The following is a 22,668-nucleotide window of genomic DNA, read 5'->3' on the forward strand; positions in this document are numbered from 1 at the left end:
TGCCCCAAAACACAACGTGGACATATCACAGAAAACAGAGCTGTTTTTAGCAAAGTGACTACCTGTAGATTTTGGCCTCTAGCTCAGCCGCCACCTAGGGAAACCTACCAAACCTGTGCATTTCTGAAAACTAGAGACCTAGGGGAATCCAAGGAGGGGTGACTTGCGGGGCTCGGACCAGGTTCTGTTACCCAGAATCCTTTGCAAACCTCAAAATTTGGCTAAAAAAACACATGTTTCTCACATTTCTGTGGCAGAAAGTTCTGGAATCTGAGAGGAGCCACAAATTTCCTTCCACCCAGCGTTCCCCCATGTCTCCCGATAAAAATGATACCTCACTTGTGTGGGTAGGCCTAGCGCCCGCGACAGGATAAGCCCCAAAACACAACGTGGACATATCACAGAAAATAGAGCTGTTTTTAGCAAAGTGACTACCTGTAGATTTTGGCCTCTAGCTCAGCCGCCACCTAGGGAAACCTACCAAACCTGTGCATTTCTGAAAACTAGAGACCTAGGGGAATCCAAGGAGGGGTGACTTGCGGGGCTCGGACCAGGTTCTGTTACCCAGAATCCTTTGCAAATCTCAAAATTTGGCTAAAAAAACACATGTTCCTCACATTTCTGTGGCAGAAAGTTCTGGAATCTGAGAGGAGCCACAAATTTCCTTCCACCCAGCGTTCCCCCACGTCTCCCGATAAAAATGATACCTCACTTGTGTGGGTAGGCCTAGCGCCCGCGACAGGATATGCCCCAAAACACAACGTGGACATATCACAGAAAACAGAGCTGTTTTTAGCAAAGTGACTACCTGTAGATTTTGGCCTCTAGCTCAGCCGGCACCTAGGGAAACCTACCAAACCTGTACATTTCTGAAAACTAGAGACCTAGGGGACTCCAAGGAGGGGTGACTTGTGTGGCTCGGACCAGGTTCTGTTACCCAGAATCCTTTGCAAACCTCAACATTTGGCTAAAAAAACACATGTTCCTCACATTTCTGTGGCAGAAAGTTCTGGAATCTGAGAGGAGCCACAAATTTCCTTCCACCCAGCGTTCCCCCACGTCTCCCGATAAAAATGATACCTCACTTGTGTGGGTAGGCCTAGCGCCCGCGACAGGATATGCCCCAAAACACAACGTGGACATATCACAGAAAACAGAGCTGTTTTTAGCAAAGTGACTACCTGTAGATTTTGGCCTCTAGCTCAGCCGGCACCTAGGGAAACCTACCAAACCTGTACATTTCTGAAAACTAGAGACCTAGGGGAATCCAAGGAGGGGTGACTTGTGTGGCTCGGACCAGGTTCTGTTACCCAGAATCCTTTGCAAACCTCAAAATTTGGCTAAAAAAACACATGTTCCTCACATTTCTGTGGCAGAAAGTTCTGGAATCTGAGAGGAGCCACAAATTTCCTTCCACCCAGCGTTCCCCCACGTCTCCCGATAAAAATGATACCTCACTTGTGTGGGTAGGCCTAGCGCCCGCGACAGGATATGCCCCAAAACACAACGTGGACACATCACAGAAAACAGAGCTGTTTTTAGCAAAGTGACTACCTGGAGATTTTGGCCTCTAGCTCAGCCGCCACCTAGGGAAACCTACCAAACCTGTACATTTCTGAAAACTAGAGACCTAGGGGAATCCAAGGAGGGGTGACTTGTGTGGCTCGGACCAGGTTCTGTTACCCAGAATCCTTTGCAAACCTCAAAATTTGGCTAAAAAAACACATGTCCCTCACATTTCTGTGGCAGAAAGTTCTGGAATCTGAGAGGAGCTACAAATTTCCTTCCACCCAGCGTTCCCCCAAGTCTCCCGATAAAAATGATACCTCACTTGCGTGGGTAGGCCTAGCGCCGGCGACAGGAAACACCCCAAAGTGCAACGTGGACACATCCTAAATTTTGGAAAAAAACAGAGGTGTTTTTTGCAAAGTGCCTACCTGTAGATTTTGGCCTCTAGCTCAGCCGGCACCTAGGGAAACCTACCAAACCTGTGCATTTCTGAAAACTAGAGACCTAGGGGAATCCAAGGAGGGGTGACTTGCGGGGCTCGGACCAGGTTCTGTTACCCAGAATCCTTTGCAAACCTCAAAATTTGGCTAAAAATACACATGTTACTCACATTTCTGTGGCAGAAAGTTCTGGAATCTGAGAGGAGCCACAAATTTCCTTCTACCCAGCGTTCCCCCAAGTCTCCCGATAAAAATGATACCTCACTTGCGTGGGTAGGCCTAGCGCCGGCGACAGGAAACACCCCAAAGCGCAACGTGGACACATCCTAAATTTTGGAAAAAAACAGAGGTGTTTTTTGCGAAGTGCCTACCTGTAGATTTTGGCCTCTAGCTCAGCCGGCACCTAGGGAAACCTACCAAACCTGTGCATTTCTGAAAACTAGAGACCTAGGGGAATCCAAGGAGGGGTGACTTGCGGGGCTCGGACCAGGTTCTGTTACCCAGAATCCTTTGCAAACCTCAAAATTTGGCTAAAAATACACGTTACTCACATTTCTGTGGCAGAAAGTTCTGGAATCTAAGAGGAGCCACAAATTTCCTTCTACCCAGCGTTCCCCCAAGTCTCCCGATAAAAATGATACCTCACTTGTGTGGGTAGGACTAGCGCCCACGAAAGGAAAGGGCCCAAAACACAACGTGGACACATCACATTTTTTTATAAAAAGCAGTGCCTACCTGTGGATTTTGGCCTGTAGCTCAGCCGACACCTGAGGAAACCTAGCAAACCAGTGCATTTTTGAAAACTAGAAACCCAGGGGAATCCAAGATGGGGTGACTTGCGGGGCTCTGACCAGGTTATGTTACCCAGAATCCTTTGCAAACATCAAAATTTGGCCCAAAAAACACTTTTTCCTCTCATTTCGGTGACAGAAAGTTCTGGAATCTGAGAGGAGCCACAAATTTCCTTCCACCCAGCGTTCCCCTAAGTCTCTCGATAAAAATGGTACATCACTTCTGTGGGTAGGCCTAGCGCCCACAAAAGGAAATGGCCCAAAACACAACGTGGACACAACATATTTTTTCACAGAAAACAGAGGTGTTTTTTGCAAGGTGCCTACCTGTGGTGTTTGGCCTGTAGCTCAGCCGGCCCCAGGGGGGGGGGGGCAGAAATGCCCTAAAATAAATTTGCCCCCCCAACCCCCACCCTCCCCCGCCGGGAGCGACCCTTGCCTACGGGGTCGCTCCCCCTGCGTGACATTGGCACCAAAAAACAAATCCCCGGTGCCTAGTGGTTTCTGCCCCCTTGGGGGCAGATTGACCTAAACTCAGCCAATCTGCCCCCAAGGGGGGCAGAAATGGCCTAAATACAATTTGTCCCCCAGGGGAGCGACTTTTGCCTGATAGGTCGCTCCCCATCTCTAAAAAAAAAAACAAAGAAAAAAAAGAAAAATTGCCCTGGCGCCTAGAGTGTTCTGCCCCCCCCTGGGGGCAGTTCGGCCTAAAAATAGGCTGATCTGTCCCCCGGGGGGGCAGAAATGGCCTAAAATAAATTTGCCCCCCCAACCCCCACACCCCCCCCCCCCCGGGAGCGACCCTTGCCTACGGGGTCGCTCCCCCTGCGTGACATTGGTGCCAAAAAACAAATCCCCGGTGCCTTGTGGTTTCTGCCCCCTTGGGGGCAGATTGACCCAAAATTGGCCAATCTGCCCCCAGGGGGGCAGAAATGGTCTAAATACAATTTGCCCCCCCAGGGGAGCGACCCTTGCCTGATGGGTCGCTCCCCATCTCTAAAAAAAGAAACAACAAAAAAAAAAAACACAAAAAAAAAAATTGCCCTGGCGCCTAGAGTGTTCTGCCCCCCCCCCCCCCCGGGGGCAGTTCGGCCTAATAATAGGCCGATCTGTCCCCCGGGGGGGCAGAAATGGCCTAAAATAAATTTGCCCCCCCAACCCCCACACCCCCCCCCGGGAGCGACCCTTGCCTACGGGGTCGCTCCCTCTGCGTGACATTGGCGCCAAAAAACAAATCCCCGGTGCCTAGTGGTTTCTGCCCCCTAGGGGGCAGATTGACCTAAAATTGGCCAATCTGCCCCCAGGGGGGCAGAAATGGTCTAAATACAATTTGCCCCCCCAGGGGAGCGACCCTTGCCTGATGGGTCGCTCCCCATCTCTAAAAAAAGAAACAACAAAAAAAAAAACACAAAAAAAAAATTGCCCTGGCGCCTAGAGTGTTCTGCCCCCCCCCGGGGGCAGTTCGGCCTAAAAATAGGCCGATCTGTCCCCCGGGGGGGCAGAAATGGCCTAAAATAAATTTGCCCCCCCAACCGGCACTCCCCCCCCCCGGGAGCGACCCTTGCCTACGGGGTCGCTCCCCCTGCGTGACATTGGCGCCAAAAAACAAATCCCCGGTGCCTTGTGGTTTCTGCCCCCTTGGGGGCAGATTGACCTAAAATTGGCCAATCTGCCCCCAGGGGGGCAGAAATGGTCTAAATACAATTTGCCCCCCCAGGGGAGCGACCCTTGCCTGATGGGTCGCTCCCCATCTCAAAAAAAAAAAAAAAAGAACAAAAAAAAAAATACACAAAAAAAAATTTTGCCCTGGTGCCTAGAGGTTTCTTCCCCCCCTGGGGGCAGATCGGCCTAATAATAGGCCGATCTACCCCCAGGGGGGGCAGAAAAGGCCTTCCCAAAAAATTGCCCCCCCTGGGAGCGACCCTTGCCAAAGGGGTCGCTTTGTTGCGTGACATTCGCGCGCAAAAACAAACTCCCTGGTGTCTAATGGTTTCTGCCCCCCTTGGGGGCAGATTGGCCTTATCAAAATAGGCCAATCTGCCCCCAAGGGGGGCAGAAATGGCCTAAATATATATTGCCCCGTAGGGGAGCGACCCTTGCCTAAGGGATCGCTCCCCACCTAAAAAAAAAGAATTCATCACAAAAAAAAAAAAAAAAAAAAAATGGTCCCTGGTGCCTAGAGGTTTCTGCCCCCCCTGGGGGCAGATCGGCCTATTAATAGGCCAATCTGCCCCCAGGGGGGGCAGAAAAGGCCTTCCTAAAAAAATGCCCCCCTGGGAGCGACCCTTGCCCAAGGGGTCGCTCCCTTTTGCCAATTTCAAGAAAAAAAAAAAAATCCCTGGTGTCTAGTGGGGTTTCAAAAGCCGGATTGCAAGCAATCCAGCTTTTGAAACCTGTGAGAGACTTCAAAGGGAAGGAAATACATTTCCTTCCCTTTGAAGCCTCTCGGGGCCTCCCCCATGGGATTGAAAAAGAAATGCAAAAGCATTTCTTTTTCAATCGCGCTGGAAGCTCGTGCGCTGACGTCACAGGGGGGGTTGGGGGGGGTCGGGGGTGGGAGGGGAAGGGCTTCCCCTTCCATCCCTGACTTGGGGGGGTGGGGGGGAACCCCACAGAGGGAGCGAGAGCGCTCCCTCTGGGCTGTGTGCCGAGGACGTAGTGGTTACGTCCTCGACACAGCAGCACTGTGCCGCGGGACGTAACCACTACGTCCGCGGCACAGAAGGGGTTAAGTCACTTCCTCTTTCTTTGCTGCTCCACAGCAGATAAGTACTTGATTGCTTCTTTCCTTGATTGAACGCATTATATTGTTGTTCTTCCCATTGTATTGTTGTTGTTCCTTATGTTTGGCGAATCGATTCAGCTCGCTTTTATCATTGCTATTTATAACGCTTGTCATGCTCTGCTTCTGCTTCCTTGCCGAGTTGGGCCTTTTTAGTAGAGCGGGAGTGGATTACACTGATATCACATAGTCCTATTTCTATTTTTCTTCCCCTCATCACTTCTGCCCATAAAACGCGACGCAATGTTTATCAGAGTGTTTCCTCTGGGAGATTGGCTTGTTTCTCTGCAGCGTGACCTCGTGGAGGCAGCTCTTCTAGTTAGTGTGCTCCCAATACACCCTGCTGCTTGGAGCTCAGGGCTGTAATACACTCTAAGCAAAGCCTTTTAATTTATTTTTTACAGGCTGCTCCCTCCACATTTTATTGGCCTGTTAAGCCTGTTAGGCAGGAGAGATCAATATGGGGGGGGGGGGGATGTAAAAAACCTTTCACTTTAATTATATATATATATATATATATATATATATATATATATATATATATATATATATATATACTTATATATATATATATATATATATATACACTTATTTAATGTGTGAGGTGAATGGCTCAATGGGATGAGAATGAATCAGGGTATTTCTCTGAAGATAATGGTAATCCGCTTGAGATAGATTGTTGAACCTGGTTGAGGCCCTTGATTGCAGGATCCGTTAACAATGCCCTAGTTAGGGCTTCATGACCTTTTTCTGGTCAACTACTTGACTACACTCGCACCCAGGGTTGGATGCAAGAGCCCCAGACTCAGGACGCAGGATCTAAATCTAAAACATAGGAAAGGGTTTGGATTCTACATATGTGGACGCCCATGCTGACGCTTTTGAAAAACTTCGCCGCAAATGAGCCAGTGATCATAACTGTAGCAACAAAAAAGACTCTGGTTTTTCCCCTTCTTCTTTGGACAAAGACACCTCATCTAAGGACTCTGATTCACAGTGTCCCAGCAAGAAGCCTAAAAAACAAGTTTCTCCTCTAAAGGTACTCGATTTTGATCTCACTGAGATTATCCACCCCAGGGTGTCAAATTGGATTCTTCATCTGGAAGTGGCAAAGTATGTACAGTCCCACATACTCAAGAGTTTTAATTAGGAGGTTCAGTCAAGCCTTCGAGCGAATGTCCTAAATCAGATCTAGAGGGCAAGGTTGCAGAAACTCCGGAAATTGACCCCACTATGGTGACTTTTTGGGAAAATAATTGCCAGGGACCCCAAAAAGGGCCTTGACAGGTCGTGACATAACTGCCAGGACAAATTGTTAGACATGTCTAGTCCTTTTGACGAAAATTCTAGAATTGGCCTTCCATGCCAAGGAATCAGTTTAATTGACATATGGCTCTTAGCGCCCAACCAGTGCCCACCGGTGTCCCTATCGACTAGGCAATACTAACTGCGTGATTTCATTTGAACGCAGGAATTCCATCCTTATGCGTATTAACCCTAAACTAAATGACTTGGCCACCTCAAAGGCTGGTCGTTCGCCCGACGAATCGCTCTTTGGGGCTTCTTTCATCAAAGAACTGGCTAAGTTCTGTTCTACTTAGTCCTCTTTTGAAAACCTTTTTAAGGGACATCTGGTCCTTGTCGAGGGAGGAGTTTTTCTCAGGGCCAGTTGTTTCAGAGGGCTTTCTCAAGTCCTCAGAACTACTATCCAAGAGGAAGAGGAGGTTGGTATGGAGAGCAGTCTTCAGATGTCACCTTCTACCCCACCCCCCTAAGAGGAGGGCGTTCCAGATTCCGTAGAGGGTCCCACCCAGAACAACAGGGAGCTATTCAAGACACTGTCTAAAGAACCCAAGGATGCCCAGAAATCTGTTTCTAATTGTCTCGGAATATTCCCACTCTGCCCCTCAGTAGAACCTGAGAGTGTGGTATAATGCTTACCGGAATATTCAGCATTAGGCTTCAGGTTGGAGTTTCTCAGTACTCAGAAACAATTGCAGCCCCCTCTTCAGATGTATTATTCCCTTACAGATCAGTCCTTTGTCGATAAGGGATTGAACCTTAAAGTCCATAAAGGGGCAGTACGTTTTTCCTCCCCCCCCCATCCGTGCGGTTTTATCAGCCCCATTTCCCTAGTATACAAGAAAGGTGGGGGTCATCGCCTTGTGTTACACCTAAAATATTTCAATTATTGGATCTTGTACATACAGTTCAAAATGGAAGGAATAAACATGTTGAGAGAGATTCTATTAGGCATCCTTGAGGTCTAGGTGGACCATCCAGTTACCTTCTATCTTTTGATTCCCATTTTTCCTCCACAAAGGAGATAATTACAATTCCTGTGGAGGGGTCACTGCCTGGAGTTCAATGCTCTCCCTTTCAGTCTGGTGAAGCACCAGAGGGCTGACGAAAAACTGGCTCGAAGTAATTCCACCACTGGTCTCATCAAAGGGTTCCGTTTGACCATGTATTTGGACAACTTATATTATTGATTGCTCGAGATGCACAGACTCTCCGATACGGAAGCCAAGCTCCTGTAAATGTGCAGAAGTCACTATTGAGTCCGTCTCAGATAATCTATCCTGAAGCCCAGGAAGTCTCAGTCCCATCACAGCTTATTCTTCCCTCTCTGAAAATCCTTAGCATCAAGAGAGAATTGAGGTCTGCTCTAGTCAGCCCGACTGTGTCGTTGAGGATGATTGCCAGATTAGTGGGTCTTCTGGCTTCGTCCATTCAGGCCATTTTCTGGCTCCCTTTCACTATCTTGCTCTTCAGAGACTCAAAATCCTACACCTGCAGAAGGATCTGAATTATTCTGTACAGATTCCATTATCCAACAAAGTGAGGTCAGAAATTCATTGGAGTATAGAGCATATGGAATCTTATAACGGCAGAGCCATTTTTGGTTCTTACCCAGACGTGGTGATCAAATCTGATACCAGTCAGTGGGGCTGGGGTGCTCATTGTGGTTCTTTGGTGACAGGGGGCTGATGGTTGAGATCGGAATGGAATCTCCGGATCAATTGTTTGAGAGAAGAGGCTCTTTGGAGCTTCTGGTGGGCTCATTTGCCATAGAGGTCGGACTGTTGGCATATATTGTCCATCTTCGATAATATTCAACAGTCAGATATCAACAAATTGGGGGGGTACTAAGTCCAGGATCCTGGCAGAAATTGCCAAGGAATTATGGCATTATTGCTTAAGCCATCATCTGGTGGTCCTAGCGGATTATCTTCCGGGTTCCCAGAATACCACAGTGGACTGAAACTCCAGATATCTGAGGGATTCCATTTATTGGAAACTAGGGGGGTCATTCTAACCCTGGCGGTCGGTGACAAAGCGGCGGCCAACCCGCCAACAGGCAGGCGGTCCAAAAAATGGAATTCTGACTCTGGCAGGAACCGCCAACACAGCCCGCCATCTTAACACTCCGACCGCCACGGCGGGACCGACAAACAGCGCGGCGGTCACCGCCAACAGGCAGGCGGCAGACAATGTACCGCCCACCCTATCACAACTCACCAATCCGCCACCTTTTCCGGGGCGGGAGCCCCGCCGATAAAAACACAGCGGAAACAGACTACGAACGGGAAAACGCTCACCTATACACACTCCACGTGGAAGGAGGACAGCATGGAGCCCGAATTACACATCCTACCGGCTATTGTCTACCTGCTCATCTACCAGGAGTACGAACGCCGTCGCAGACGACAACGGTGAGTACTGCACCTACGACACAGGGGAGGGGGGAGGAGGAAAGGTTACGTGCACACACATACGCGATACACCCACCCCCCAACCCACCCCCCCAAGACCTACACACCAATGCAGAGCAACAAGTCAGAGTGACACCCCCCAAACCCCCTGGAAGAATGCAAAGACATAAGTGAAATTTAGTTTAAAATTTATGTATAAAATAGGTTCATTGAAGTCATGGTAAATATGCCAATTCAAATATACAAAAGAAATAATGAACATAGTGCAAAGTATAAACATAGTCAATAAGTCCTGCACAGTCCGTTCAATGTCCGTGGGCCAATGTGTACAAACACATGGGCAAAGCCCACACATGAGACCGGATACCATTGGAGAGAACACTGCAGGGGCATCAGATGATAAAACAACAGGCACCTCAGGGGGAAGGGAAAGGGGGGCACCTCAGCCACATGAGTCCACGACGCCAGATCCACGAGGGGCCTCCATGCCCACTGTACCATCCTGGGGAGTGCAAAGCCACAGTCCATCAGATGGATAACCGACTCCACTGGTATTGGAGGAGGCATGGTGCCCAGAGTGCTTCGTGAACACCTGCTCGACACAGAACCAGCACTGTCAATGGACCAGCGGTGCTTGAGACGGCGGTGCCCAGCGGAGAGGTGCTTGAGACGGCGGTGCCCAGCGGAGAGGTGCTTGAGACGGCGGTGCCCAGCGGAGCGGTGCTTGACAGGAAGGCCCCAGCGGAGCGGTGCTTGACAGGAAGGCCCCAGCGGAGCGGTGCTTGACAGGAAGGCCCCAGCGGAGCGGTGCTTGACAGGAAGGGCCCAGCGGAGCGGTGCTTGACAGGAAGGGCCCAGCGGAGCGGTGCTTGAGATGAAGGGCCCAGCGGAGCGGTGCTTGACAGGAAGGGCCCAGCGGAGCGGTGCTTGACAGGAAGGGCCCAGCGGAGCGGTGCTTGACAGGAAGGGCCCAGCCCAGCGGAGCGGTGCTTCTGACAGCGGGCCCTGTTCAGCGGTGCTTGTCTTGGCGGGGCCCTGTTCAGCGGTGCTTGTCTTGGCGGGGCCCTGTTCAGCGGTGCTTGTCTTGGCGGGGCCCTGTTCAGCGGTGCTTCTCACGGCGGGGCCCTGTTCAGCGGTGCTTCTCACGGCGGGGCCCTGTTCAGCGGTGCTCTTCACGGCGGGGCCCTGTTCAGCGGTGCTCTTCACGGTGGGGCCCTGTTCAGCGGTGCTCTTCACGGCGGGCCCTGTTCAGCGGTGCTCTTCACGGCGGGGCCCTGTTCAGCGGTGCTCTTCACGGCGGGGCCCTGTTCAGCGGTGCTTGTCCTGTCTTTCAAGGGAGCCAGACCTGGCCAAGACTCCCCGCTTAGTCTCTCTCCGACCTTGCGGTAGCGGGGCCCTCCTGTGATGGAGTCTTGGGCCCGTGGGTGTCGTCCGTCACACCCGGTATGGGGCTGGTGGGGCCCTCCTGGTGTGCTCGGCTGCTGCATGTCTTCTCCGCCCTGCTGCCCTTGCCCTCCTTCGCTGCAGCTCTCTGGCCCTTGCCTCCCTTAGATGATGTGGCAGGTGACGTGGCAAGGCCACTCTCCTTGGTGGCAGCCGTCTCAGGCTTTACGCGCCGGCCCTTAATTTTTCTTGTCCTCTTCCCAGGGGGTGGGCTGGCTGTCCCCTTGCTGCTGGCCGATGTTCCTTCCCTAGGAGCTGGTGGACTCCAATAGCCCTGCACTATGGTGATACTAGATGCAGGGCTGGTGGTGGCTGAGGTGCTCTTTGGACTCTTACCAGATAGAGGGGGTGGGTCAGGTGATGCAAAGAGTTTAGTTTTGGAGAGGAAAAGTTTTTTAGGAGCAATGGGAAGGGTAGGTGCAGTGGGTATGGGAGTGGAGGAAGAGGATGTGGTTGTAGGAGAGTCAAGTGTGCTGTCTTTGGGTGCAGGTGCTTGGGCTGGAGGCTGTCGTGAGGTGGATGGCTGTTGGGTGGGTGGCTGCCTGCGTTTGTGTGGTTTGGAAGAGGGGGTGACAGATACAGTGGGAGAGGACACAGGGGACGTATAAATGGCAGTGGGGGTGGTGACTGCACGTGTGCTGACTGTAATGGAGGGTGTGCTGGTGATGGAAGTACTGGCTGATGGTGGTGTGCATGCAGGTGTGAGTGGGGACGTCACAGGGAGGGAGGAGGGAGACGAGGAGGAGGGGGACACAGAGGTGGTAGTGACTGTTGGCATGTCTGCATCTGGATGTTGTTTGTGTGAATGCTTGTGGGATCTGTGATGCTTATGTCTGGATGAGCTGCCCTTGGGTGTTGAGGTGTGTGCAGGCTGGTCTGATGGTGTGGATGGGATAGGCTGAGGAACAGGAGACTGGGACTGGGTGGAGGAAGTTAGAAGAGGGAGGCTGGAGACAGGGACAATGGCTGCCGTCAGTGCTGAGGCCAGAGCGTTGAACGATCGCTGATGGGCAGCCTGACCCGAATGAATGCCCTCCAGGTATGCATTGCTCCGATGCACCTCCCGTTCTACACCCTGGATGGCATTCAAAAGGGTAGACTGCCCAACAATGATGGTCTGGAGGAGGTCAATGACCTCCTCACTGAGGGCAGCAGGGGTAACTGGGGCAGGGCCTGAGGTGCCTGGGGCGAAGGAGATGCCCACCTTCCTGGGTGAGCAGGCACGGAGCGAAGGCCGAGGGGCTGCTGGGAGGGCGGGGCTGGTGCGCTGGGTGGCAGCTGTACCTGTTGTGGCGGTGGGCACGGATGTTGCCGCCACCGCAAGGGAGCTCCCTTCCGAGGACGTGTCGGTGTCGCTGACGTCTCAACGGGTCCCCGTTGTGGAGCTCCCCTCGCCCTCCGTCTCACTGGTGAACTCGGAGTCGGTTGCATGGCCCTCCGGGGCCATGTGAGATGCAGCTCCCTCGTGCGCCGATGCCACTTCTCCTCCGCCTGATGATGCTAATGCACACATGCACAGGAAGAAAAAGAAAATGGGTGGGGGGGAGAAATGAAGACAGGTTGAGTGCATGCATTGGCAACACCGTTGGCGGAGAGGACAGACACAGAAGCCCCCTGCACTACGCTGCGCAATCGGGGTACACTACTCAGTTCTTGTGACTAGGCCTACAGGTCTATGGACGACAAATGCACACATGGGTGATGCAGGACCATGGATACCTGTACTTGGCACCCTACAGAGGTGGGGGGCGGGGGCACAGGGCCATGCCTAACGGAGGGGGACTAGCCTACAGAAAGCGCCCTGGCCTTGAGTCACCCACAGCCCTCCTCCCCAACCCAGACACCTCCACTGCGCGCAAAGATAGCAGAATGTGCTGATACTCACCCCCTTGTGTCTGCTGTGATGTCCTCACGCGCCCATCCAAATCGGGGTAGGCCACCGCCAGGATCCGGGACATCAGGGGGGTCAATTGGCGGCTGGCACCCCTCCTACGTTGGGAGGCCATCCCCAGCAGAGACTCGGCGGTCTTTCTGGTCCCGCGGCGGATGTCCTCCCAACTCTTTCGGCAATGGGTGCCCCGTCTGTTGTGGACCCCCAGGGCCCGGACGTCCTTGGCGATGGCACGCCAAATGTCGATCTTATGATGGGCGCTAACCTATTCGACATGTACAGGGTGGGAAAGGAAATATCATCACTTTTCTGCATGGTAGATGTGAGTGCCCCCCCCCCTCACCAACCTTGCCATGTGGCACATGTTCCCATCTGCCATGTGTTGCACTCCTCATTCGCTCCCCTCCCCACCATCTTACATACACCCCACTCAACACAGGCACAGCCCATTCAGCGTGCACCCTGTGTACTAACCTGTTGGTCTGGAGGACCGTAGAGTAGCGCATACTGGGGGAGGACCCCATCAACAAGTTTCTCCAATTCTTCGGAAGTGAAGGCAGGGGCCCTTTCCCCAGTCGCAGCAGCCATTGTATCTCCCAGACCGAGGTCACAGCAGCACTTGCAGTATAGGTCCTCTCCTGTGGATGATCAGGTCTCGAGTGATTAATCAGATAGAAAATGGCGGTCACGCCCGCGGCGGTGCGTACCGCGGCGGTGCGTACCGCGACCGCCGGCGCACATCGTCATTGGCTCCTGAGACCCATAGGGTTCAATGTTAACCAATGCTGCTTTGCGCCGCGGTCTTCGACCGCCTACCGCCACAGTGTGCCACGCCAGCGCAGTGACCTCACATCCCACTGTCACACTTCACAGGTCAGGCAGCCGCCATTTCAAGGGCCCACATGGCATGATTTCTACTGCGTCACACAGGCCTAGGCCTTGCATTGCCACTCATACAAGCCGTTCCATGCATAACGATTCGTGTACTGTGCAAGCTGTGTGAACGAACCTGTGGGTTGCTTGACTCTGTGCTCCATGTTGTCCTTCCTAGGCACCGTCCGCTGGGACTTGCGAGGAGAAGGATGAATCCTCCCGTGTACCGACCGCTGGTGGACCTGTCGACAATGGAAGAACGACATATACTTACATACCGGCTTGATAGAGCAACTATACATGAACTATGTGCCCAGCTGGAGCCAGACCTGATGTCCCCCATCCGCCAACCCACAGGGATTCCCCCTCTGGTGCAGGTTCTGTCAGTACTCCATTTTTTGGCAAGTGGGTCGTTTCAGACAACAGTGGCCATATCATCAGGGATGTCTCAGCCTATGTTTTCTAAGGTTTTGTCCAGAGTGTTGTCTGCCCTGATGAAATACATGCGGAGCTACATTATTTTCCCTGAGGTGGGCGAATTGGCTACAGTGAAGGGTGATTTCTATGCCCTTGGACATATCCCCAACATCATTGGGGCCATTGATGGGACCCATGTGGCTTTGGTTCCCCCCAAAGACAGTGAGCAGGTGTACCGAAAAAGAAAGAGTTATCATTTGATGAATGTCCAGGTGGTCTGTTTGGCTGACCAGTACATCTCCCATGTAAATGCCAAGTTCCCTGGGTCAGTGCATGACGCGTATGTCATGCGAAATAGCAGCATCCCTTATGTGATGGAACAGCTACAGAGACACCGTGTGTGGCTAATTGGTGACTCTGGTTACCCCAACCTGTCGTGGCTACTGACCCCAGTGAGGAATCCCCGGACCAGGGCAGAGGAACAGTACAATGAGGCCCATGGGCGAACTAGGAGGATCATAGAAAGGACCTTCGGGGTCCTGAAGGCCAGGTTTAGGTGCCTGCATATGACAGGGGGATCCCTAATGTACTCACCAAAGAAGGTGTGCCAGATCATCGTGGCCTGCTGTATGCTTCACAATCTTGCATTGCGACGCCAGGTGCTTTTTCTGCAGGAGGATGGTCCAGATGGTGGTGGTGTTGCAGCTGTGGAGCCTGTGGAGAGTGAAGAGGAGGAAGACGACGGGGACGACACGGACAACAGGGATACAGTCATACAACAATACAGTACAATAGCACACAGGTAAGAAACAGCCACCCCAATTTACATTTACTTAAGGCCTCATGCGTCTCCACTGTCTGTGTTTCCCCCCAGTTCCTGTTAACTGATTTGTGACTTTCCCTTCCCTTTTCAGAGCTGTATGACCCACTGCCTGACTTCAGCTTTGTTTGCCCATGGACTAAAGCTTATTGAAATTGGTATGTTGTCATCACAAAGTACCTGGACATTATTGAACCGTTATGTGTAATACATTTGTTAAGAATACAAGCAGGCTCCTGTTTATTTAAGTGGAATAAGTGATTTATTTTCAGTGCTACATATAGGTACATGATTGGGAAACGGTGATGGGTGGGGGTGGAGTAATGTCCATGGCAGAGTCCAGTTCTCAGTCGCACAGGTGCATTGTCCATATGCCTGTGGAAGGATGGAGCAGGGGCAGTTCAAGGTTGGACAGGGTGACAATGTGGGACAGTGGGATGACATCAGGGGGTATCTTAGGCTGGCGGGGGTCTTGCAATCCTACTCTGTCTTCTTGTGAGATCTCAGGTTCCGCTTGCGGGGTGGTTCTTCTTCTGCAGGAGGTGGGGTTCTGGTGGCCTGTCGTTGTGTGGGGGCCTCCTGTCCACTAGCGCCGGCGGAGGTGGTAGGCTGTTCCTGGCCTGGGCTAGTGACAGGGGCCCTTTGGGGTGCCACATGGTCCCGCAATGTGGTGACGATCTGGGTAAGGGCCAGGACGATGGTCCCCATTGCAGAACCGATGTTCCTCAGTTCCTCCCTGAACCCCATGTACCGTTCCTCCTGCAGTTCCTGGATCTCCTGGAACCGAGCCAGTACCGTCGCCATCGTCTCCTGGGAGCGGTGGTATGCTCCCATGATGGAGGAGAGGGCCTCTTGGAGAGTCGGTTCCCCGGGCCTGTCCCCCCCCTGTCGCACAGCAGCCCTCCCAGTTCCCCTGTTTCCCTGGGCCTCTGTCCCCTGGCCGGTGTGCCCACTACCACTGCCCCCAGGTCCCTGTTGTTGTTGGGGGGGTGGGTCAACCTGGGTGCCCTGTAGTGGTGGACACACCGCTGATTTACGTGCCCTGGAGACAGAGGCATGGGCCCGCTGGGTGGGAGCTGTGCTGGTGTTCCCAGAGGGGGTTGGGTCTGGTGTAGCCTGTGGCTGTCTGTGGGGAACCGACTGTCCAGAGGTCCCCGATGGGCCGGGCTGGTCGTCTGGCTCCAGGGAGACAGAGCTGCTGTCATCGCTGGGGGCCTCTTCTGGGGGTGGGATGGACATCTCTGGACCCTCCGTGGCGGTGTGGTGGCGTTCGGGTCCTGCAGGGGTATAAAGGTATGGTTATAGCTTCTGTGTGTGGGATTTCGTGTGATGGGTGGGTGTCCGTGTACCCATGTGCAGGCATTTCCTTGTGGGGGCTTTTGTGAGGGTGGTTTGTGGGGGTGATGTGTGTGTGCAGTGGGCATGCTTTGGTGATGGGTGTCCATGCTTTGTGGTCGCATGCAGGGCTTGGTGTTGGGATGGGTGGGTTGTGATGGTGAGGCTTTTGCTAGGGGTTGGTGTGATGGGGGAGGGGGTGAGGGTGGGAGTATGATTTGGCATGCAGGTGGGGTGGGGGTGGGAAGCAGTAGTGAAGATTTGCCTTACCAGAGTCCATTCCTCCGCCTACTCCTGCGAGGCCCTCAGGATGCAGGATGTGCAAGACTTCCTCCTCCCACACGGTAAATTCTGGGGGAGTAGGTGAGGGTCCGCCGCCAGTCTTCTGCACTGCTATGTTGTGCCTTGATACCATGGAACGCACCTTCCCCTGTAGGTCGTTCCATCTCTTCCTGATGTCCTCCCGATTGCGTGGATGCTGTCCCACAGCATTGACCCTGTCCACTATCCTTTGCCATAGCTCCATCTTCCTGGCAATTGTGGTGTGCTGCACCTGTGCCCCGAAGAGCTGGGGCTCTACACAGACTATTTCCTCCACCATGACCCTGAGTTCGGAGTCACTGAACCTGGGGTGTCTTTGGGGTGCCATGGGGTGGTGTGGGGTGGCGTTTGTGGTGATGAGTGTGGTGCGTGTGGTGGTGTGTGGTGTTTGGTGCGTGGATTCTGTGTGGGTGATGGTGTTGTGTGCCTCTGTATTGTGGGATTCTCTATTCTGTCCTCTGTCTCTAGCCTTCGTCAATGATTTCAGGTCGTAGGGGCTTGTGGGTGATGTGGGTGTGTGTTTTATATTGTGTTGGGTGTGTGGGAGTGGTGTTAGTATGTGTATCAGGTGTGTGTATATCGGACTGACCAATGTGGCTGAGTTTTCTATGGGTGTGTGTATTTTGACCGCGGCGGTGTGTACCGCCAATGGAATACCGCGTTTGAAAGACCGCCGCGTGGATTTGTGGGTTGGAATGGTATGGGCGTATTTCTGTTGGCGTGACGGTGGAGGTTTGGTCAGCGCCATTTTTTCGCTGACCTTTGGTGTGGCGGATTATTGAGGATGTCGGGTTTTCGGCGGTTTGGCAGTTGCGGGTCAGAATGACCGTGGCGGTTTACCGCGGCCGCGGCGGTGTTATGGCGGCCTTCTGGCCGGCAGTAAGCGCCATTTACCGCCGAGGTCAGAATGACCCCCTAGATCTGATAACTTTTCTCCAGATAATCAGAGTGGGGTCTTTTTGCATCACATCTCAACTCTCAGATAACAAAGATCCACATTACAAATTTTTCAGCTGGCGTCCGGACCCTTTGGCTATGGTGACTGCATCCAATTCTGAAGAAAGGCATCTGTTTCGGGGATATGCTTTTCCACCGTTCCTGATGATTCCCGGGGTTCTGTCTCACATGCGGCGACAGAGTGGCGATTGTTCTGGTGGCCCCATTCTGGGGAGCCCAACCGTGGTTCCTGGTAGCTCTGTATTTAGATTGTGCTCCCCACTTCTCATTCTTCCTTGTCAGAATCTTGTGATGAGTCTGGAGTGCCTTCAACATCTACTGGTCCTGTCAGAGAAACTGATATTAATGGCCTGGATGGTTTCAGGTCAAGATGAAATCTACAGCTTGCTGCGAAATGCCTGATGAATTCCATCAAACAGGCTTGGGCTGCAGGCACTCATAAGTGGTATACCTCAGCCTGGCACAGATAGAGTAGTTGGTGTGACGTGCAGGGTTTCGATCCTGTGGGGTTGGAGGTTGAGTTAATTGTGATTTTATTTTAGCTGAACTCGCAGGTTCAGGATTGGCCCATAGAATGGTCAATAAATTCAGATATGCCATCTCTGCTGGTCATGAGCCTATTGAAGGTAAGCCTGTAGGGGAACATACTCTGGTTAGTAAGGTTGTGAAAGGTATCGCATGTCCAATCCTCCTCTGGCCCAGTATTCTTCTTTATGGGATGTGGATATTGTTTTGAGATCTTTAGACAATTGGCCTTCTGTTTTCTAGAAAGATACCGATTAGATATTGGCAAAACTAACTATGTTGCTCTACCTTATCTCCTGTAAAAGAGAAGTCCAATGCCCTAGCATCTGGAAAATACCGTAAGGAGAATAAACTCTCACTGCTACCTTTACCATCACAAGAAGGACAAAAACGAATTGCAGGTCAGTAACTTACCAATGTTTTCTGATAATCCCCAATTGTGTTTAGTTCAATGTTTGAATTCTTCAGTGGCAACTTCATTTGCTTTCAGACAAGACTCAATGGTCAATTATTGATATCTTTACAGAAACCTTTTAAGCCGGTGTTGCAGGCTACATTATCTAGATGGATGAAATGGCTGATGAGCGAAGCTGGTATAGATACAGAAACATTTGTGGCTCATTCGGCCAGGGGAGCCATGGCTTCCAAGACATTAGGTTCTCGTTTAGAGAACATTAAGCATCTGAGGGCAGCAGACAGGTTTGTGGTGAAATGTACGAAAAGTAGACTCAGAAGACCTGTTGTCGATGTAGCTACAGTAGTAATTGGTTATGCTAGTTTAAAGCTGTCCAGAGCCTCCAGTCCTGATGCGTCAAGAAATTTCAATTCTATTAAGGACACAGAGGCGAGGATTATCCTTCCCACATATATCTTTATGACTCTTATCAGGGGTTAGTTTTAAAAATCTTTTGTGATTTATTGTTATACATGGTTATGGATTTTGTCCTCCCTTGTTTTTTATAGATATACTCACAAATGTTTTGATAATTGTATATTTATTTTTGGGAGATATTACCTTCAGTTTTTGCTATTTTAGGGTCTGATCAAAAGACACCGAAAGCTGAAGATCGTGAAGTATGAATCTGCCAGAGAGGACAGCTCTGTGGACTTTGTTCTCATTGGAAGGGATTCTGCTTCTTCTGAATATGGCTTCTGTTGAGCTTGGCTTGTGGTTTCTAGGATTTCGAATCTGGAGGTCTTTGATGCTTCTCTGACTTTGGAAAAGTTCATCTGTAAGGAGGTTTGTTTCTTATGTCAGTCAAAGAATGAGAAAGTGACTTAAAGGTTCATGGTTTACATTGACCTGGATCTTGAGAGGTGATTGGACATGTGATTTACTGTAAAGCATCACAGGTATGAATTTTTCGTTTTAACGTTATTTGATTTACTGTCTCAACACAGCAGCCAAAGACAAAGCACAATCCTCGCCTTCGTGTCCTTAATAGAATTGAAAATTCTTGACGCGTAAGCTAGACATTTTTTTATTTACCAACAGCATATTTCATTTCTTTGCATCTCCCCATCTTCAAACAGAAGTTAATCTGTTGTAACTTAATTTAAATAGGACAATTCTGAGAACTCTAACACCAACTGATAAGCGTGCTTTTTTCCAGTGATGTCATGTTGCATCTAGTTTGATTTTTACTTCACTCCTGCCAAATGCTAATGATCAGCATACTTTTCTTTAACAAGCACGAGTTTTGAATATGACTTATAACAAGACTTTCGCCACCCACTAAAAATCGAGTAGAGATCCACCTGTGGATCTCAACCCACAGTTTGGAAACTCTAAAGTAGGGCCAATAAATTTAACATGCATAGTCTGATGGCTGCACCGTTTGGCTTAACATATGTATTACAGACATACATTTGAAATGCATAGCATAATTGTTTCTTTTACTAACACCTTTCCTTATGATAATGGCAAACCTGCATGGGGGAATGTGTAAGACAGTACATCACATAGGTGTAGGAAGCTGGCTCTGTACACACTTCTATCTCAAAATGAGAGATGATCTTAGTAGTATATACAGACTCCAGGGGTTCCCCAAGAGGCTTGACAGAGCATTAGTATTATCTATTATTGCCTCTATTTGCGGTAATGTGGTCGAGCAGTTAATGACTTAACACTACCCTCTGATAAGCCTGAGTGTGTGTTTTCAGTTAAACATTTGTTGTACACACACAAGCAATAACTCCAGACCAATAGGTTTGTATTTAGAAAAATATCTTTTGTTCATTTATTTCTAGAACCACAAGATTCAATTAGCAGGTAAATACATTAAATAAAGTACTTGCAAAGAGCTAAATATTACTATGCAATTTTAAAATAGAACTTTTACAGAAAACTGAATGGAATCAACAATGCACACAAAGTGGACACTGTACTTTATTTTTTCCCCCCAGAAACTATTCTGAAATTGCAATTTTAGAGGTAAGTACAAGACTTACAGTTCCAGTCTCCGGGTTATAGGTAGTCCACCGTTGGGGTTCAAGTCAACTCCAAACACCCACCACCAGCAACACGGGGCCAGCCGGGTGCAGAGGTCATAGGAGCCCACGTTAAAAATTGCTCAACTTTGGAGACAGGGGGTACTCGGAATTCGGTCTGCCAGCAGGTAAGTACGCGCAGCTCAGAGGGCAGACCAGGGGGGATTAGAGGAGCACTGGAGGGGCCCCAAGTAGGCACCAATCCCACACCCTCTGCACCCGGCCACCCCAGTGCCGCTAACAGGGCATTGAGTTTCCAATGAAACTCTATGAGGGCACCCCGGGGGTCACTCAGGTGCTGCAGATGAGTTCGTTGGTGTGCCCGAGACACTCCCCCACCCCCAGGTCAGACAGGGAAGAGGGCTTCCTGTTGATCGTCGCTGCCCCAGGTGTTGATTTCTCCAAGGCCTGGGGGCTGTGGGTGCAGTGGGTTCTTTGGTGTCGGTTATCTTCGTCCAAGGCAGTTGCGGTCTGCGGGGTCCTCTGGATTCCCTCTGCAGGTGTCGTTGTGGAGGGGTAGAGAGGTCAACCCAGGGTTGGCACTTGGTCTCCGTCGCCTGGGGGGTCCTCTCTGGTTGGTTGGGCCACCTGGACTCGGCCGTGGGCATCGGGGCAGAGTGGTTAGGACTCATGCTTCTGGAGTGAGATGCTTCTGGAGTGAGGTGGGAGTCCTTTAGAAGAGGTTTCTTCTTTTCTTCTTTGGAGAGGGCTGTTGTCCACAGGAGTTCTTGATCCTCTGGAAACCTCCAGAGGACTGCCTGCATCACAGAGGTCACTGGACCTGCAGGACACGTCGCCTTTCTTCTGCAGGTTCTTTGAAGCAGAAGACGGTCCCAGCCCTACCGGCCTAATTCAGTTGTTGTCTCCCTTCCTTCTCTGCTCGGGTTTCAGCTATGCAGTCCTTCTTCTTGTGAGATTGTCAGGAATCTGACTAGCTTGGTTCAGGGAGTCCTTAAATACAAGATTTACAGGTGTTTTTATTGGTCAGAGGGCAGTAGCCAATGGCTACTGTTCCTGATGGTGGCTACACCCTTTCTGTACCCACTCCCTTTGGGGAGGGGGGCACATTCCTAAATCTATTGGTCCCTGTCCTCCAAACCAATATGGAGGATTCTGCAAGGAGGGGGTCACTTCAGCTCTGGACACTTAGGGGTGGTTTGGCTGAGGTGATGACTCCTCGTTGTTTTTCCTAATTATCCCTCTGGCCTTGCCGCTAAAAGTGGGGCTTTGTCCATGGGCTGGGCATCTGTAATGATATGTGAGTTTTGACAGAGTGCAACATGGAGTCAGTTGTCAAATTAGTGGCCACCAACTTCATTTTTCCTGTGTACTGCTAGGTTATTGACTTTACTTGCAGCTTTTAACGTGGCAGTGTCTAATGCTAAAATAGTTTTCGACATTGTACAATGTGCTCATGTTTTTATTCTTAGTGTTTTTTTCCCACCAAGGGCCTAGACTGATAAGAATGTGCTTTAGGCCTGCTTTGAAAATAACATGTCAGGACTTGGTCACAGTCCCAAGGTGCCAATTCAAAACAAGTCAGTTTTCTGCCATCTGAGTAATCAGCATTTTGTTGAATAAATGAACATCCCTCTCCCTGCAGAAGTTTTAGACTTTTATACTTTGAACAAACAAGAGAGGAAGAGGTCGAGACCAGATGGACTGGGGACAGAGTGTTTGCAGTTCTCAGGCACATCCAGAACACTGGCATGTGCCATCCTTCCAGTGAGGATAATTGATCTCTCTCTCCTCGATCTATTCAGCATCGGATTGCTTTATATCCCTTTGATCTTGGGATCTGGCAGTAATGCCCTTTTCTCATGGTGAATACAAAAAAATATGCATTACAATATCGGTACATATATTTGCTGTGTATATTGCAGTGGAGAATCATTTTGCATGCTGAAAGGACACATTCAAAAATGGTCACAGCAATGAAATGAAAACATGCACAATCTCCTTTTAGGAACCTTGCATAGTGAAATAATAAATGTCTTCTTTGGACTAATATTCGCATTCCAGAGATTTTTGTCTGAGCTAAAACACTCATGCACTATCATTAGTAAAGCAAAACAGCATATCCACTAGCTGGAGTGCCCTGGGGCATTGTAAAATGAAGCCTGAGCCATTGAGGCTCACCGCTAGGTGTTAAAGTCTGCACTGGGTGGAGGTGCTTCACACCTCCCCCCCTGCAGGAACTGGTGCTCTCTGGGGCCAGAAACAAAGGGCTTTCACCCCAGGGGGTCAGAAACTCTGGTCTGTGTCAGCCTGCCAGTGAGAGATATCAGTCCTGCACTAAAGGATTGGGTAAAATACAGGGGGCGTCTCTAAGATGCCCTCTGTGTGTATTTTTTATAA

At 50.6% G+C, this 22,668-nt stretch overlaps 1 protein-coding gene and 1 long non-coding RNA gene across 2 annotated transcripts in view; one reads left to right on the plus strand and one right to left on the minus strand.

Moving 5' to 3' along the window:
- The window catches only part of LOC138299809 (uncharacterized), a 282,390-nt gene that overhangs the window by 187,157 nt on the left and 72,565 nt on the right, over positions 1–22,668 (plus strand). The window lies entirely within an intron of this gene.
- Positions 1–22,668, minus strand: part of LOC138299803 (alcohol dehydrogenase 1-like) — a 204,689-nt gene that overhangs the window by 31,939 nt on the left and 150,082 nt on the right. The gene's annotated exons all lie outside the window — the stretch shown is intronic.

The sequence above is a fragment of the Pleurodeles waltl genome, chromosome 1_2 (assembly GCF_031143425.1).
Source record: "Pleurodeles waltl isolate 20211129_DDA chromosome 1_2, aPleWal1.hap1.20221129, whole genome shotgun sequence".
NCBI lineage: Eukaryota > Metazoa > Chordata > Amphibia > Caudata > Salamandridae > Pleurodeles > Pleurodeles waltl.